Here is a 19118-nt window from a genome sequence, read left to right on the forward strand (position 1 = left end):
ATCAGCATGAAAATTGAGATTTTGAAACATTGAAGTCCACAAGGTGAGGTATGAAAGAAGTTCCAAAGCCGCCAGTAGCAGAATTCTAAAAGCTGCAAATAATTTAGCAGCAAAACTTGCATTTTGACAGCTTTTCTTTGAGCAAAAAGTCATTTTATATATAAAAATTGTATTTTCAAACCAAATCTACCTACAAATTTGGAACCTGCCAAGTAGCATCGCTAATTTGTAACCCTTACTTTTGCACACCAGAACAAGGTTAATATAGATTAACCCTGCCAATCAAGTAATTTTTTTACCAGGTAAATTTATATCTTTCATTTAATTAATTCATTTCAATTAATTCACACCCCGAGTAAATTCAAATCCTCATATGTTCTAGCGTAATGGGAACATCCCAAAACGGATGGTCATTTTATAGACTTGAGTCAACCTTACTCTGATGCCTTTCCATAATCAAACAGTTCGTGGTAACGAACTGTAGTAAGGAGCGACCCGGCTGAATAGTAAACGAAACTCTAAAAAACGGAAATTCGATGCTAAAAGATATATCAAAAGAATCGGATTTTTATGCTGATTTCAAATATATAAGTTTCATCAAATTTAGTCTTTGTCATCAAAAGTTACGAGCCTGAGAAAATTTGCCTTATTTTGGAAAATTTGGGGTAACACCCCCTAAAAGTCATAGGATCTTAACGAAAATTACACCATCGCATTCAGCGTATCAGAGAACACTATAGAAAAAATTTCAAGGTCCAATCTACAAAAATGTGGAATTTCGTATTTTTTGCCAGAAGACAAATCACGGGTGCGTGTTTATTTGTTTTTTTTTTCCCAGGGGTCATCGTATCGACCAAGTGGTCCTAGAGTGTTGCAAGAGGGCTCATTCTAACGGAAATGAAAAGTTCTAGTGCCCTTTTTAAGTGACCAAAAAAATTGGAGGGCACCTAGGCCCCCTCCCACGCTCATTTTTTTCCCAAAGTCAACGGATCAAACTTTTGAGATAGCCATTTTGTTCCGCATAGTCGAAAACTATAATAACTATGTCTTTGGGGATGACTTACCCCCCACAGTCCCTGGAGGAGGGGCTGCAAGTTACAAACTTTGACCAATGTTTACATACAGTAATGGTTACTGGGAAGTGTACCGACGCTATCAGGGGGATTTTTTTGGTTTGGGTGTGGGGTTCAGGGGAGGGGGATATATGGGAGGATCTTTCCTTGGAGGAATATTTCATGGGGGAAGAAAAATTCAATGAAAAGGGCGCAGGACTTTCTAGCATTACTATAAAAAAAAACAATGAAAATATAAATATGAAAAAGTTTTTTCAATTGAAAGTAAGGAGAAGCACTAAAACTTAAAAGGAACAGAGATTATTACGCATATGAGGGGTTCTAAAAATACTTTAGCATAAAGAGCGAGGTATTTAGGAGGAGATAAACACTTCACTCTTTATGCTAAATTTTTTTTTAATAATTTCAACTATTTATTCTACGGCCTTTCTGATTCAGGGGTCATTCTTAAAGAATTGGGATAAAACAAGATTTAGTGTGAAGAGCGAGGTATTAACGAGGGGACCAACCCCCTCATATATATAATCAAAAATATAAGAATATAAAAGTTTGTTACGTAAGTTAATTCTTAAGTTACGTATTTTTTTTTTACTAATAAAAACGTTCTTTAAAAATAAAAGATCTAGTTGCCTTTTTAAGTAGCCGAAAAATTGGAGGGCAAGAAGACCTCCTTCCCCACCCCTTATTTCTCAAAATCGTCTGATCAAAACTAAGAGAAAGCCATTTAGCCAATAAAAGAATTAATATGCAAATTTCATTTTAATAATTTATGTACGGAGAGCCAAAATCAGACATGAATTAATTAAAAAACTTTCAGAAATTAAATAAAAAAAACAAGTTTTTTTAAATGAAAGTAAGGAGCGACATTAAAACTTAAAACGAACAGAAATTACTCCGTATATGAAAGGGGCTTTTCCTCCTCGACACCCCGCTCCTTGCGCTAAAGTTTGATTCTTTCTCGCAACTCTACTTTTTAAAACAATAAAAAACTTTAGCGTAAGGAGCGGGGTGTCGAGGAGGAAAAGCCCCTTTCATATACGGAGTAATTTCTGTTCGTTTTAAGTTTTAATGTCGCTCCTTACTTTCATTTAAAAAAACTTATTTTTTTTATTTAATACAACTACAGAAGGGAGAATAATGAGGACTTTTTTCCCAAGACAATGAACCAACAAAACCTATTTGAATATTTCGGCCCTATATCTAAGGGCCGTCTTCAGCAAAGAAAATAATAAAAAATAAAACACTTACAATAAAAGTTTTCAGTTAAAAATCCATTCTTTTTTTTTATAAGATAGCCTTGGCATCATTACTTCTTAACGAAAAGTTCAACCAAGACTGTGTGATAAAAGCTAACATTTTAAAAATTGGAATAATTTCTTATTGTGATATTTGCCTTCTCTGCAGCTAATCTTGTAGTTCTTTTGGGATTGGGCTTGTTTTATTTGTTCCTATTTTTGTTTTATTTTGAATTAGATTATTTTCTGTAATTAATTTTGTGTACATAGGGTTGAGTGTGAATTCACCCAAGTCTCTATTTAGGGATGTATTATTACTTAAGTTTCACTTGATTTCGATTGCTTTGCGGACAGTTTGTTTGATTCCTAGGTCATTGCTAATTAGAATCGTTTCGTCAAATAGAACATAATGGTTTGGATTTTCAAAAATATGATTACTTAAGGCTGAATCGATAGATATGGACTTATTTCTAGATTTTAATGCTTTTTCAATACTTTCTTTGTGTTGCTGTAATCTTGTTCCTAAATTTCGGTGAGTTCGACCAATGTAATAATTTCCACAAATAAATGGTATATAATACACCTCTCTTAGATGAGTATCATGAGTTTTATCCTTACCAGAATTGAGAAGATATATTATACTTAAATTACTTGTGAATACAACACGTAAATTGTTTTTTAAACAAACTTTTTTTTAGTTTTGAAGTAATTTTCGGAATATAAGGTAGGTTAATCTTGCTTGTGGGATTATTCGAATTCTTTTCTGGTGTGAGATTTAAGACTTTAGAAGAATGTTTCTTTAATCTTTGAGTTATAACAGTATTTATGAGAGAAATTGGGTACCTGTTGCCAAAAAGTATGTCTGTAATAAAATTGAATTCTTTTTTTAATATACGTTTCTGAACAGATATTAAGTACTCTATCCACAAGAGATATTACCACACCTCTTTTAACCTGTGGAGGATGGTTAGATTTGAAGTGAAGGTATCTATTATTTTGCGTAGGTTTTTTGTAAACTGTAAAATCAAGTTTATTCACACTGCGTATTATCAATACATCTAAAAAAGGTGTTTTTTCATCTCTTTCGGTCTCTAGAGTAAATTACAGGTTTCTATCGTAAGTATTTAAATGTTTCTAGAAAACCTTTAAGTTCACCTTCGCCATAATTCCAAACTGAAATTACATCGTCCACGAAACATCCCCAAAACACATGATTAAGAAAATACGAATCCAGGGCCCAATTTTCAAGATTCTCGACGAAAATATTTACGAGTAGGTCTGATAGAGGTGCTCCCATAGGAAGGCATTGCGATAGGTCTAGACATTGATGTTCTCACGCATTTGGTTAAATTATGTAACAAATATTCCATGCACTTCCAGTTTCGAGATTCATACTACAAACAGGTAAGGGGCCTTCCCTAAATAGAGACTTGGGTGAATACACACTCAACCCTATGTACACAAAATTAATTACAGAAAATAATCTAATTCAAAATAAAACAAAATAGGAACGAATAAAAACAAGCCAAATCCCAAAAGAACTACAAGATTAGCTGCAGAAAAGGCAAATATCGCAATAAGAAATTATTCCAATTTTTAATAAATACAGTTAGTTCAATGAATGAATCTTTTTAGCTTGTAAAATGTTAGCTTTTATCACACAGTCTTGGCTGAACTTTTCGTTAAGAAGTAATGATGCCAAGGCATCTTATAAAAAAAAGAATAGATTTTAACCGAAAACTTTTATTGTAAGTGTTTTATTGTTTATTATTTTCTTTGCTGAAGATGGCCCTTAGATATAGGGCCGAAATATTCAAATAGGTTTTGTTCGTTCACTGTCTTGGGGAAAAAAGTCCTTATTATTCTGTAGTTGTATTAACAAGGAAATTCATGCTCTCACAAAATCTACATTTAGGGCAAACTAAGAATTGTATTCTGGCATATGAGGTGATGCTAGACAACAAAAGGATTGGCTGAAAGTAGCCTTTTAAATTCCCATGGTGAAAACAAATGAATCTCTTAATTGGTACATGAATTAGCCCTTGGCATAATTTGAAATAATCCATGAACAAAAAGACAAGGGCCCACGAAAACGATAGGGGAAGAAAACCATGAATTAGATTCTTTTGGGTCCCGTCCCCTGGAACATATCATTGCCAGGTGAAGATAAAACTTGAATACATAGCTTCAGGACTCAGGTTTGGAAAAATGTATGTAGACTCCCCGAAGAGTAAGAAGTGTGACTGAGGTTGCTGTTTAAAGCTTTGGGTGACATTTGAAGTTACCGGGAAAGAGTATCTCCAAAGGACTCCAGATTTGAGAGCCAAAATCTTGGTAACAGGGTGACAAGTCGCCCACCAGTTCTGGGTTGAGAGAATCGGTTATCATTTATGACTACCCTGAGAGGCTCCTCTCCCCCTAAATATTCCCAAACCCTTTCAGCGTTGATTTTACCAGTCTCAGATTCCTTTCCAAGTTATTTCCAATCCGACACGAAATATAAATATATCCCAATTTTTACACAACTCGATGTAATCCATCCCACTCTATCTTTTGATCATCTCTATTTAATCCCAATGGGTTCTGGACCTCTTTGTTCCCACTAAGCTAATTTTTGTAGTTTTGTAATTCTTTTGAAGTTTTACCTTCCACAATCACAGACTGAACATACAATTTTTTTTCTATTTTTTACACTTATTCTTTCATTTCTACTTTTCTGAAATTTTTCGCTTGTGTAAAATAAATCATCAAAAAATGTGAATTGAATTCTAGTGGCCACCATTTCCAACTGCATTTTTTACGGTCCTATTTTTATCTTTTTTTCATCTCTCTTTTCGTTTTCTTTTCTTTTGTTAGTAATATTGAATAAATGTTCCTCAAATGGGAATTGGATCGCAAATTTATTTTATATTGGACCAAAATGTTTCCAATTTTACGAGCAAAAGCTTGAATGATAAATTTGTTCTCTTTTTATTTCTTGCACAATAACCAACTTGTCGGCGCCGTATATTTGTTATATGGGTTGTGAAATTTGTTAAACTTTCCCGAAAAATAAATATAACACGTCTTATTTTCAATATTTGACTTCCTGGCCACTTCCACATCAAATTTCACTAGATTATCAAGATTTTTAACTGGAACATCAAGCATTTAATTCTTTTAGATAAGGTGGCTTAGCTTCCCATTTTCTTTTATGGGTTGCTCCAGTTCCCCTCCTAGTCCACAAATTACATATTTTTTCGTCTTAGTATTTAATGTTTGATGCTATTTCTATTCTCGCAATCGATCCTTAGACAAATAATTAAGGACGTCCAATGGCCAACAAGTTACTTCTCATAAAATCCCATTTATTGACATTCTCTTACGCGCTTTGCAAGCTTTAGTAATTGGTTCTATACGAACCTGGTAATATATTTCATTGGCTTAATTATCTTTTTTAAATGGATCTATCTCATCCTGTATTTTCTTATGTACTCTCGGTGCTTTTTCTCAAAGGCCTCCATATTGACCTTTCTTTTTCTTTCTCTACATTATCTATTGGCCTCTCTTGTCCTTCTTGATCTTTGTGTGCCCATAAATCGAAAATTTTCTTTGATTGGTTGGTGGTTTACCGTAAGCATTCAATCTGCTGTAGACAAATCTTTAGGGACCTTGAAAATGTCTCCCTGTAATCATTTCCATCTGTGCCTTTCTTTCCTTCTTATCAACCTCTTCCTTTTGTTCCCTGGTTCTACTTTTTTCGATTTTTTTCTCTCTTCTTGTCTCTATTCTTTTTTCGTTAATCTTTCCCCGTTCATACTTTGTCTATAATTTTTCCTTTCCTTTTTTCTGCCTTTATCTTTTTGGTTCCACTAATTAATAATTTTTGTCAAGTCTAAATAATTACTTTTTTGGGACCCCCTTTCTAGATATTGAGTCCACATTGTTCCTTTTACTCGGTCTACTTTGATTGCTCCTGTCGTTATAAGCTCTTAACTCTGTTTCTGATCTGTTCATTCTATATTTCTTCGTTCGGTAAGTGTATTATCTCTGACCAGCGAAACCCGTTCAGTTCACCCGATATCTGAGGGGCTTAAGTTTGTCTTGTTTACATTAACATTTTTTTTTTTTTTTCATTTTCTCTTCATGTATTACAGCTTATGCATCTAATTCGTACCTTCTCATAATGTCATGTGTGCCCTTTTCCGATGGTTTTATTTCTATTTCCATCCCTGTTTCTCTGTCCGATTATCCTTTATTTGGGAATAATTCATTTTGATACCAAGGCTTAATCTCATCGTACTTTACATGCTCCTCAATTACGGGTCTTACCGTCTTTGGGGCAGATACAAAATGCAAAAATTGGGTCAGAACTGGCCATTTAACAAAAAAAATAAATGGGGTTTCACTTAATGGTGAATTTTCTTGCACAATCCTAGTGGGAAACGTATAAATTTGAATCTGAAATTGCTTTTCTTTGTTTTACAGCGATCATTTTCTTCGAGTTAACATCAACTCAATTTTGTCTTTTCCTTATCTAGATCTTGTTTTTCTGTTCAATTTGTCTGACATGGAATCAGAATTTGATTAAAAAGAATTATTTCAATTTACTTGAAAGTACAATCTCAAATGGTAAAATTAACTCGTAGCATTACTGTAAAAATATTTGAATTATAAAATTAACTCGTAGTATGGCTTGTGAGATGTTTCAAACAAGCTAAATTGGCTACTTAGATCTACTTTTGTAGTCCTAGAATTGTTTCTAGTAAGTATTCTTCTTAATCTAAATTCTCAAATGCGTTTTCTATATGGTGTTGGCTTGTGAGATGTTTCAAACAGGCTAAATCGGCTACTTTTGTAGTACTAGAAATGTTTCTAGTAAATATTCTTCTTCATTTAAATTCATAAACGTGTTTTCTATAAGGTGTTGGCCAGTGAGATGTTTCAAACAGGCTGAATTGGCTACTTAGGTCTATTTTTGTAGTACTAGGGTTGTTTCTAGTAAGTATTCTTCTTAATTTAAATTCCGAAATGTGTTTTATATAAGGTGTTGGCTTGTGAGATGTTTCAAACAGGCTAAATCGGCTACTTAGATCTACTTTTGTAGTACTAGAATTGTTAATAGTAAGTACTCTTCTTAATTTAAACTCTCAAATGTGTTTGCTATAAGGTGTTGGCTTGTGAGATGTTTCAAACAGGCTAAGTTGGCTACTTAGGTCTACTTTTACAGTACTAGAATTGTTTTTAGTCAGTTTTCTTCTTAATTTAAATTTTCAAAGGTGTTTTCTATAAGGTATTGGCTTTTGAGATGTTTCAAACAGGCTAAATTGGCTACTTAGGTCTACTTTTACAGTACTAGAATTGTTTTTAGTAAGTTTTCTTCTTAATTTAAATTTTCAAAGGTGTTTTCTATAAGGTGTTGGCTTTTGAGATGTTTCTTTGCATGCTCTGTTTTAGCAGAGGACAACAGATCTTGTATATGTTATTTTTATCCTTTACTTTATAGTCTAAATTAAAGAAAAGTTGCAATTAACTGCAACTATTTATTAGTTGCATTAGTTAGCTATTTATTAGATAATCATGCTAGGTTTTGGTAGAGGACAACAGATAGGAGAATGCCCTACATATAGGTAGAGTAGCTCCATAGGAGGCTTAGACCAAGTAGGACCATGTCATAGGGGGGGGGGTCCATAATAGAAACTGGGGCACCCTATACTGGGGGTCATAAATACAGGTGGAGGAGGAAGAAGGCCCCTCAAATGTACACTCAACAGGGCCCACTGCCCTGTTAACACGTCACATGAGTTACAAACCTTCTCCCAGTAATGGATTAAATTGCATGGTGATGCAGAACACCATCGTGGGAGGATCCTCTATAAGAAGACAACTGCGGTAGGGCGTAAAACCCAGATTTATGGAAAACGGCACTTCGGTGTAGACTTGAGAAGATATGTTGGTCCCCGTCCTGTACTGGTATCTGGGATCACTGCTTTTCCTGAGGCCAAAATAATTTCAAAGATTTAAAGAACATGAAAATTGGAACTTGGAATGTTACGACGTTAAAAAATGACTATCGCAGCGACATTTTGACTGACGAATTCAGACGGTTTGAACTAGATTTATTAGGAGTTTCAGAAACTCATATCCCAGGGGTAGGAAGCATGAAATTAGGTGACATAGAATTTGTTTACTCAGGCAGGAAAGATAGGGTACTTAGACAGGGAGTACAGCTCATGATGAATAAGGAAGCTGCCAAGTCTTGTTTCAGCTGGGAAGGTGTAAATAATAGAATACTAATTGCTCATTTTATGACTAAAAAGTTCAGGGTATCAGTTATAGTAGTATATGCCCCCATTGAACCAACTGATGGAGATACTAGTGATTCAGATGAATTTTACTTAAAGTTACAGGAGCAAATAGACAGGGTACCAGGTTGAAATATGGTGTTTTTGCTAGCAAACTTTAATGCTCAGATTGGTAGAAATAGGGATAGATGGTATCCTAGCATAGGTAAATTTTGTGCAGGAAAAAACAACAGTAATGGCTATAGGCTTTTTTAATTTTGTACGTATAACAACCTAGTTATGTAGTGTCTAAGGTTAATTTCAAGCTGAAATTTCAGAAGAGTAACTACTTCCCGGAAAGTTATGATGCTGTTAGACTCTAGGAATAAAATTTGAGAAAAAATTTCCATGAACAGTTGAATACTAAGCTTGAGAGTTTACACTTTGACAATGTGGAAGATGGATGGAATAATTTCAGAAAAACAATTTGTAAAGTTGCTGATGGTGTCTTAGGGAAGAGTACTAAGACTGCAACTAGGAATATTAGTGAAAAAGCTTTAGGTTTAATAGAGAGTAGAAGGGGTTTGTATAAGAATTATCTGAATGATAGGTCGTATGAAAACAAAAGGAATGTAAGGAAAGTGGAGAAAGCATTAAAATATGAACTAAGGAGATGTAAAGTGGAGGCCATGGATAAAATTGCTGAGGATCTGGAAGATGCGGCTAGACGGCATAATAGTAAAACATTATACTGCCATTTTAAAAAATTTAAAGGGAGTAGCCAATCCTGACTAGTCCTAGTTAAAGATAGAAATGGGGCCACAATTAGTGATAAGGAAAAAGTTAAAGAAAGATGGTTCGAACATTTTGAGAATGTGCTAAACCGAGATAAACTTGCAAGAAAAGATATAGATGAAAATGAAAAAAGTTTGTGATACCTTGGATGTGAAGGAAGATTTGTTTAGTGAGGAAGAATTAGCGACAGTACTAAAAGGATTTAAAAATAATAAGCCTCCATGTACTGATAGTATGATTAATGAGTTTCTTAAATATGGTGGCTCTGAGGTTAGGAATAAGCTACTGAAGATTATGAACATGATTTTTGAAAAAGGGGAAATACCCAATGATTTTAGGAAAACTTAATTAAACCACTGTATAAGAAAGGTGACAAGAGTTAGTGTCGTAATTATCGAGGCATTAGTCTGGTCTCTGTAGGTAGCAAATTACTGTGTAATATGATACTTTTTAGACCGAGAGATGCTGTAGACAAAGTTTTAAGGGAAGAACAATGCGGTTTTAGAAAAGGTAAAGGATGTGTTGACCATGTTTTCACTCTTAGGTTAATAATTGAGAAGTCCCTTCGTTGTCAAACACCTTTGGTCCTTAGTTTTATCGATTATGAGCAAGCTTTCGATTCTGTTGATAGAAGAGCGTTAACAAAGGTCTAATCGTTATATGGTATACCAGAAAATTACATTAAAGTGATTTGTTCTATGCACGAGAATAATACTGCTGCGGTTAAGATAGGAAATGAGGTTAGCAACTGCTTTTGTATTAAATCAGGAGTTAAGCAGGGTTGTGTTCTATCCCCCTTTATATGGATCATTTGGATGGACTTCGTCTTAAGGAGCACAAAAAAGGTAATTAGAGACCACGGAATCAAATGGGGAGGAAAAACGCTCATGGACTTATATTATGCTGATGATTTAAGCATATTAGATGAAAGTGTGAGCAAAATAAATGAAGTTTTAGAGGTTTTGCGAGTTCAGGGTGCTAAAATAGGTTGAGATGGATAGGCCACCTTCTACGGATGAAGGATGACAGATTACCAAAGATTGTCCTTTTTGGCCAACCGTCTGGGGCTACATGGAAAGCAGGTCGTCCTTTTCTGGGTTGGGAGGATGTCATAAATAAAGATTTAAAGGAAATGGGAACATCCTGGGAGGGTGTAAAGAGGGAGGCTTTAAATAGATCAGGTTGGAGGAGGAGCGTGCGCAGCTGTGTTGGCCACTGGCGGCTTGGTGCTGCAGTGAGTTATTGGTAGTAGTAGTAGCAGTAGTAGTAGTATTATCGCAAAATTTTCCGAATGGTAAAATTAAATGGTAATATTATCGTAAAATTATCTGAATAGTAATTTTTTGGTTATCTTACTTAGACTTAGACCCTCCCACGCCTGAGGGCACATAAGGCAGCAACAGGGGTTCGCCACGATGACCAGTCCTGAGCCTTCGACCAAACCTCCTCCATCGAAGACCTCGCCAGCTTCGCCTCCTTCTCTAAAATCCTGCCAACGGTCATTTTGGGTCTCCCTGACTTGCGGAGGTCAGGGTGTATCCAACACCATATGTAATGAGGTGGTTTCCATCACCCATTCACACCATATGGCCCCAATACATCCATCGTCGCTTTCTAATGGCATCAAGGATGGGAGTATGATTTGTCATGGTATAAATCTCATCATTTCCTATTCTCTCAGACCAATGTATATTCAAAATAGATCTTAGGCAGTTATTATCGAATGCCCGTAGTCGTTTTCCTAGTTGCGCAGTGATACTCCAAGTTTCACAACCATATGTAAGGACGGAAAGGACATTTCTATTATAAATTCTGAGTTCTAGCTTCTGGGAATATTTGCTATTTCTCCAAATATTTCTGAGACAATTGAAGGCAGAGCCAGCCAATGCTAATCGGCACAAAATTTCTCTTTCAGGATTGGCATCTTGCGTAAGAATGCTACCGAGATATTTAAACTCTCTCACTCTTTCAATTTTCTCATTGTTGACCAAAAGTCCCTCAGCTAAGCCAGGAATGACCGCATTTGACATTGATTTAGTCTTGTTAGCGTTTATGGAGAGTCCAACAGCATTTGCTACACGCCCAAGTTCATTTATATTGTGTTGTATAGCTTCTGATTCGTGAGCAAAAAGTGCAATATCGTCCACAAAAACACCATCATGAAGGTTTCTTAGTGGGTTTAATTGTAGACCCCCACTGAAGTTACATCCACGAAGCACAAAATCTATGACTATGGCAAATAACAGTGGCAATAGAATGCAGCTCTGCCTTACACCAGACTGAACAGTAAACCAGTCCGTTAGACCACCCTCGGTTTGTACTACGCACATAATATCGAGGTATACCATTCAGATGGTTATCTGAATGGTAATATGAATGGTAACTCGTAGTATTATCGTAAACTTATCTGAATGGTAAAAATAACTTGTAGTATTATCGTAAAATTATCCGAATGGCTAAAGTAACTCGTAATAAAATTATCTGAATGGTAAAAATAACTCGTGGTATTATCGTAAAATTATCTAAATGGTAAATTAACTAATATTTTTTAGTATCTCGTCAAAAGTTGTTATGCTTTATTTAGCCTAAATTATATCACTCGAGCTCATATTTCGTTTGATATTTTAGTTTCTTGAAATATTAGTCCATGCAATACAATGGCTTACCAAGTTATCTCAATATCATCGAAATATTTTGTATGTTATCGTGCTTACCGTTTTTTAATTTTCCGTTATCCCTATAGATATCTTATATCTATCTTTATATCTATCCGTTATCCTTATAGAACTGCATTTTTATTGACAAAAATTAAGCTCAAATCTTCGAAAATACGTATTCTTTTAATCCATGATAGCTCCACCAAGCAATTGAGAAAAGCCTCTTGATTGGGTAAAAACTTTATGTGCTAAAAAGCTGGGAAAAAAGCCGCTGGTTCGCCGACTTGTCACCGACGAGTCACTTTATGTATTTTTTGCATCAGTTCTATCGCCGAGCATAAAAATATCTGCTATATGCTTAAAAAATGACTGGATCTAGAATAATGTTCTTAAGGAAGCTCTCCCGACAATTTTTCTCTTCGCTCTTTCCAAGAAGATTTAAAAAACGAAGATTCCTTGGAAACATGCTAAAATATTATTTTGCTTCATTCCATTTTAATTTTGACTTGTCTTTCAACCACAGATTTCGTTGTGAAACATTTTGTTTGCAATTCGATGTTAATCTTGTTGTCACTTTTTCTAAGCCTTTTCCTTTAGCTTTTTGGAGTTATTTTTCATCTTATTTATTTTTGTATGTGTTAGAGATAACCAAATGATACAATCAAAAATGAAAAAAATTATATAAATTACTCTTTACATGTGTATGAATGCTAAGTCATTCCTATGAATTTTTTTTTTAAATCAAAATGGCTCTAAGCCAATTTTACCAAGGTCTTGACCGACCTACATTATTTTTTCAGGAATAAATATGCTGATATGCCTGTTTTCAGACAAACTGTGGAGCTTTTTTTCGAGAAAAAATACATAAATAAATATGTAAATATAAAAAAATTGATTTCCCTATTTGTCTAAATAATTAATGTTCTTTTTTAATTTGACATTATAATTCATTTTGGCTAGTTTTTGATGGCACTTGGTATTAACCAAGTGACATATAGCAATCGCAAACTCTGTCGGTCTATCGGTCCCGGTTTTGCTAATTTAGGCACTTCCAGGTAGGCTAGGACGATGAAATTTGGCAGGCATATCAGGGACCAGATTAAATTAGAAAGAGTCGTTTTCCCTATTTGACCATCTGGGGGGATGAAATTTCATGTTTGGAAGGATATCATGTCTCAGAGCTGTTATTTTAAATCCCGACCGGATCTGGTGACATTTGGGGGGGGAGTAGGGAGGGGAAAACCTAAAACTTGGAAAACACTTAAAGTGGAGGGATCGGGATGAACTTGGTAGGGAAAAATAAGTACAAGTCCTAGATACATGATTGACATAATAAAAACGGATCCGCTCTCTTTGGGGTAGTTGGGGGGAGGTTAATTCTGAAAAATTAGAAAAAATGGGGTATTTTTAACTTACGAACGGGAGATCGAATCTCAATGAAATTTAATATTTAGAAGGATATCGGGTCTCAGAGCTCTTATTTTAAATCCCGACTGGATCTGGTGACATTGGGGGGGGGGAGTTGGGAGAGGGAAACCTAAAATCTTGGAAAACACTTAGAGTGGAGGGATGAAACTTGGTGGGAAAATAAGCACAAGTCCTATATACATGATTGACATTAAATAAAAAAAAAGAGTTTTTTTAACTGAAAGTAAGGAGCGACATTAAAACTTAAAACGCACAGAAATTACTTCGTATATGAAAGAGGCTGCTTCCTCATGAACGCCCCTTTCTTTACGCTAAAGTTTGACTCTTTCTCTCAATTCTTCTTTTTAAAACAGTAAAAAACTTTAGTGTAAAGAGCGGGGCGTTGATGAGGAAGCAGCCTCTTTCATATACGAAGTAATTTCTGTGCGTTTTAAGTTTTAATGTCGCTCCTTACTTTCAGTTAAAAAAACTCGTTTTTTTTATTTAATTTCTGAACGTTTTTGAATCAATGCATGTTTTGATTTTGGCTCTCTGCAGAGGAATAATCAAAATGACATTTGCATTTTTTTTGGGGGGGGGGGCTAAATGGCTTTCTCATAATTTTGATCGAATGATTTTGAGAAAAAAGAGCGGGGGCGAAGCCTAGTTGCCCTCCAATTTTTTGGTTAATTAAAAGGCAACTAGAACTTTTAATTTTTTACGAATCTGTTTATTGGTAAAAGATTTACGTAACTTATAAATTATCTTACGTAAAGAACTTTTGTATTCTCATGTTTTTATTACATATATGAGGGGATTCGCCCCATCGACAGTACCTCGCTCTTTACACTAAAGCTTAAATTTTATCCCAATTCATTAAGAATGACCCCTGAATCACAAAAGCCGTAGAATAAATAGTTGAAATTACTAAAAATACTTTAGCGTAAAGAGCTAGGTATTATAAGGAGGTGAGCCCCTCATATGGGTAATAATTTCTGTTTGTTTTAAGTTTTATTGCTGTTCCTTACTTCCAGCTGAAAAAGCTTTTTCACATTTATTTTTTAATTTGTTTTTTAAATAATGCTAGTAAATCCTGCTCTCCCTTCATGGAAGTCTTCTTCTCCCAAGACAAATTCTCGATGGAAAGTTCCCCCAGCATATCCCCCTCTTTTCAACCCCTCCCCCAACCAAAAAAATCCTCCCGAAAACGCCTGTATACTTCCCAATAACCATTACTATATGTAAGCACAGGTAAAAGTTTGTAACATGTTGCCCCTCCCACGGGGACTGTGGGGGAGTAAGTTGTCCCCAAAGACATAGTTATAAGGTTTTTCGACTACGTTGAATAAACTGGCTATCTCACAATTTTGATCCGTTGACTTTGGGAAAATAATTAGCGTGGGAGGGGGCCTAGATGCCCTCCAATTTTCTTGGTCACTTAAAAAGGGCACTAAAACAAATAAACACGCATCCGTGATCTGCCTTCTGGCAAAAAATGCAAAATTCCACATTTTTGTAGATAGGAGCTCGAAACTTCTACAATAGGGTTCTCTGATACGCTGAATCTGATGGTGTGATTTTTGTTAAGATTCTATGACTTTTAGGGGGTGTTTCCCCCTATTTCCTAAAATAACGCAAATTTTCTCAGGCTCGTAACTTTTGATGGGTAAGACTAAACTTGATGAAACTTATATATTTAAAACCAGCATTAAAATGCGATTCTTTTGATATAGCTATTGGTATCAAAATTCCATTTTTTAGAGTTTTGGTTACTATTGAGCCGGGTCGCTCCTTACTACAGTTCGTTACCACGAACTGTTTGATAACCGAGACAGATCCACTCTCTTTGGGGTAGTTGGGGGGGGGGGGGGTAATTCTGAAAAAAATGAGGTATTTTTAACTTACGAGCGCGTGATCGGATCTCAATTAAATTTGATATTTTTAAGAAAATCGTGTTTCAGAGCCATTATTTTAAATCTCCACCGGATCTGGTGACATTGGGGGGGGGGGGGGTTGGGAGGGGAAACCTAAAACCTTGGAAAACACTTAGAGTGGAGGGATCCGGATGAAACTTGGTGGGAAAAATTAACACAAGTCCTAGATACATGATTTACATAACTGGAATGGATCCACTCTCTTTGGGGTAGTTTGGGGGAGGGGTTAATTCTGAAAAATTAGAGAAAATGAGGTATTTTTAAGTTACGAATGGGTGATTGAATCTCAATGAAATTTGATATTTAGAAGGATAGCGTGTCTCAGAGCTCTTATTTTAAATCCCGACCGGATCGGATGACATTGGAGGGGGAGTTAGGAGGGGGAAACCAAAACTTGGAAAACACTTAGAGTGGAGGGATCAGGATTAAACTTGGTGGAAAAAATAAGCACATGTCCTAGATACAGGATTGACATAACTGGAATAGATCCGCTCTCTTTGGGGTAGTTAAGGGGGGGGGGTTAATTATGAAAATTAAAAACAATGAGGTATTTTTAACTTACGAAAGGGTGATCGGATCTCAAAGAAATTTGATATTTAGAAGAATATCGTGTCTCAGAGCTCTTTTTTTAAATCCCGAACAGATCTGGGGACAGTGGGGGGGTGGAAGTTGGGAGGGGAAACCTAAAATTTGGAAAACCCTTAGAGTGGAGGGATCGGGATGAAACTTGGTGGGAAAAATAAGCACAAGTCCTAGATACATGATTGACATAACCGGAACGGATACGCTCTCTTTGGGGTAGTTGGGAAAGGGAGGTTATTCTGAAAAATTAAAAAAAATTGGGTATTTTTAACTTACGAACGGGTTATCGATTCTCAATGAAATTTGATATTTAGAAGGATATCGTGTCTCAGAGCTCTTATTTTAAATTCCGACCAGCCCTGGTAACATTGGAGGGAGTTTGGGGTGGGGGAGCCTAAAATCATGGAATATGCTTAGATTGGAGGGATCGGGATGAAACTTGGTGGGAAAAATAAGCAGAAGTCTTAGATACGTGATTTACATAATTAGAACGTATCCGCTCAATTTGGGGGGGGGGAGTTAATTCTGAAAAATTAGTAAAAAAGGAGTATTTTTAAATTACGAAGGCGCGATCAGATCTTCATAAAACTTCGTATTTAGAAGGACCTCGTGACTCAGATCTCTTATTCAAAATTTCAACCAGATCCAGTGTAATTGGTGGGGGGGCAGTTGAGGGGAACCGGAAATCTTAGAAAATACCTAAAGCGGTGAGATCAGGATGAAACTGGATGGGAAGAATAAGAATCTGTCTAAGATACATGACTGACATAATCGGACCGGATCTGCTTTCTTTGGTGGAGTTGGGGGGGGGGTTAATTTTGAAAATTGAGGTATTTTTAACTTACAAAAGGGCAACCAGATCTTAATGAAATTTGATATTTAGAAGGGTCTTGGGCTTTAAAGCTCTAATTTTAAATTCTGACCAGATCCTGTCACATTGGGGGGAGTTGGAGGAATTCTTGGAAAACGTAAAAATTGGGGTATTTTTATTTTACAAATGATCGGATCTTAATAAAATTTGATATTTAGAAGGAATTCATGTCTCAGAGCTCTTATTTGAAATCCCGACCAGACCTTTTGACATTATGGGGATTTGGAGGGGGAAATATTGGAAAACACTTGGAGTGGAGGAATTGGGATGAAACTTGGTGGATAGAATAAGCAAATGTCCTTGATACGTGATTGACGGAAACGTACTGGATTCGCTCTCTTTGGGGGAGTTGGGGGGAGGGGTTCATTGTTTTGGTGAGTTTGGTGCTTTTGGACGTGCTAGGACGATGAAAATTGGTGGGCGTGTCAAGGAGCTGCACAAATTGACTTGATAAAGTCATTTTCCAAGATTCGACCATCTGGAGGGCTAAAGGGAGAGGAATAATTACGGCAAATTAGGTATTTATAACATACGAGTGAGTGATCGGATCTTAATGAATTTTGATGTTTAGAAGGACATCGTGACTCAGAGCTCTTATTTTAAATCCTGACCGGCATTAAGCCTCTTATTTTCCTTCTAAATCTATCTATTGATTCATATAATTTCGCTTGAGCTCATACCATATGATCTCTTGGCTCTTAGCTCGTCTTGCCTCGTCAAAAGTGGCATATGAGCTCTTAGCTCTTGCTCTTTTAAGTATAGCAATATATGTTATCTTTATATTCCAAAATGCTTTAAATTTCACTTTCCAACAAGACAAAACAACAAAAAAATATTAAGAAGGCCTTAGAAGAAGGGGGTGGGGCTGGAAGTACTACCGTTATTTGTGAATTTTTCTTATTCTGATTGCATATTTTAGTTTTTGGTAAGTCTTTGTAACGAAAGTTAAACATAATATTCAAAATACAAACCTTAATCATTAGGATGCAAATAGAATACTGATCTTAAAATGGTTTAAGGGGCTTAAATCTTATGCCATCACTGTTTGACTTAATTTTTGTGATTTTGAGCTCAACCAAATAGTTCCTTTTCAATTCTACTCGTTTTAAAATTAATTCATTTGTATCAGTATCTGTTATCTATATGTTTTATCTCATTATTTATTTTAATGTTTTGTTCCTTTTAGTTTTATTTATGCATCAAAAATAATTCCTGTTTATTATTATTTCTGATTATTTCTGATTTCTTCTAGTTATTTATTTTAATTTTTGGTGCTTTTTGTTTTCATTTATGCTTCAAAAATAATTCCTATTAATCGTTGCTTTGAACTATTATAAGACTTTATTGCTCCTTGTCTTAGGTATCGTGCCACTCTTCAAGACAAATTTGTTGCACGGTTTTCTAAGTAACTAATAATATTAACATCGTCACAGAAAACCTTTTATGATTTTTATTGTTTATGAACATTTAAAAAACTTTTAAGGAAATTTGGATATAGTTTCAAAATTTCCTTTTTAAACAAAGAACACTAAGTCTTAAGAAAAAAAAAAACAACCTATAATAACTCAAACTCAGTCAGTACTTGATAAGAAAATAAATAATAATAACTGATAAGAAATAAAAAATATTTTATTACGTAAAATAAGGTTAAGCAAAGACACTTTGGTTGGAAAATACTATTCGTGTTATCTTTTATCAGACTTACAAAGAAAAATATGTTTTGCAATAAAGTAAACAGTGAAACCATTTTATGAGCCAAACAAAAAGTTCAAAGACGTTAGAAACTGTCAAAACTAAATGCACAGTCTTGTTTGTTTTTTGTTTTTTTTTATAAGAAACAAAGGTTAGAACAAACTGAAATAAAAACAAGTAAAACTGATTTTAAAATGAGTGCAACTTAGAAGGAGAAGGTTAACCGAAGTAACTGAAATAGGATATACGGCTGGATTTCGATGGATAATGGATTAAATATATTAATATTGTGTCATAGAGATAGAAAACCAGGTTTAACTTGGATCAGAGCGAGTATTTTGGGAAAAAAGTCTACCATTCTATAAAAGAAATAAAATACATTTTTAAACCAGCAATTTGAAAAGAAAATGCTTGAATTTTGGATAGATGGACTCAGCAATTTACGTTGGGAGACGGAAAATTGCTTTGAAGTTAAACTTAAAACGAAAAGAAATTGCTATTAACGACAAAATCCAGAATAAAACAAACACAAATCAAGATTACTGAGAAATATATATGTTGAGGAATTTCTTAAGTTCTCTTTAAGCACACTTAGCAAAAAGCTATTAT

The sequence above is a fragment of the Artemia franciscana genome, chromosome 9, assembly GCF_032884065.1.
Source record: "Artemia franciscana chromosome 9, ASM3288406v1, whole genome shotgun sequence".
Classification (NCBI taxonomy): Eukaryota; Metazoa; Arthropoda; class Branchiopoda; order Anostraca; family Artemiidae; genus Artemia; species Artemia franciscana.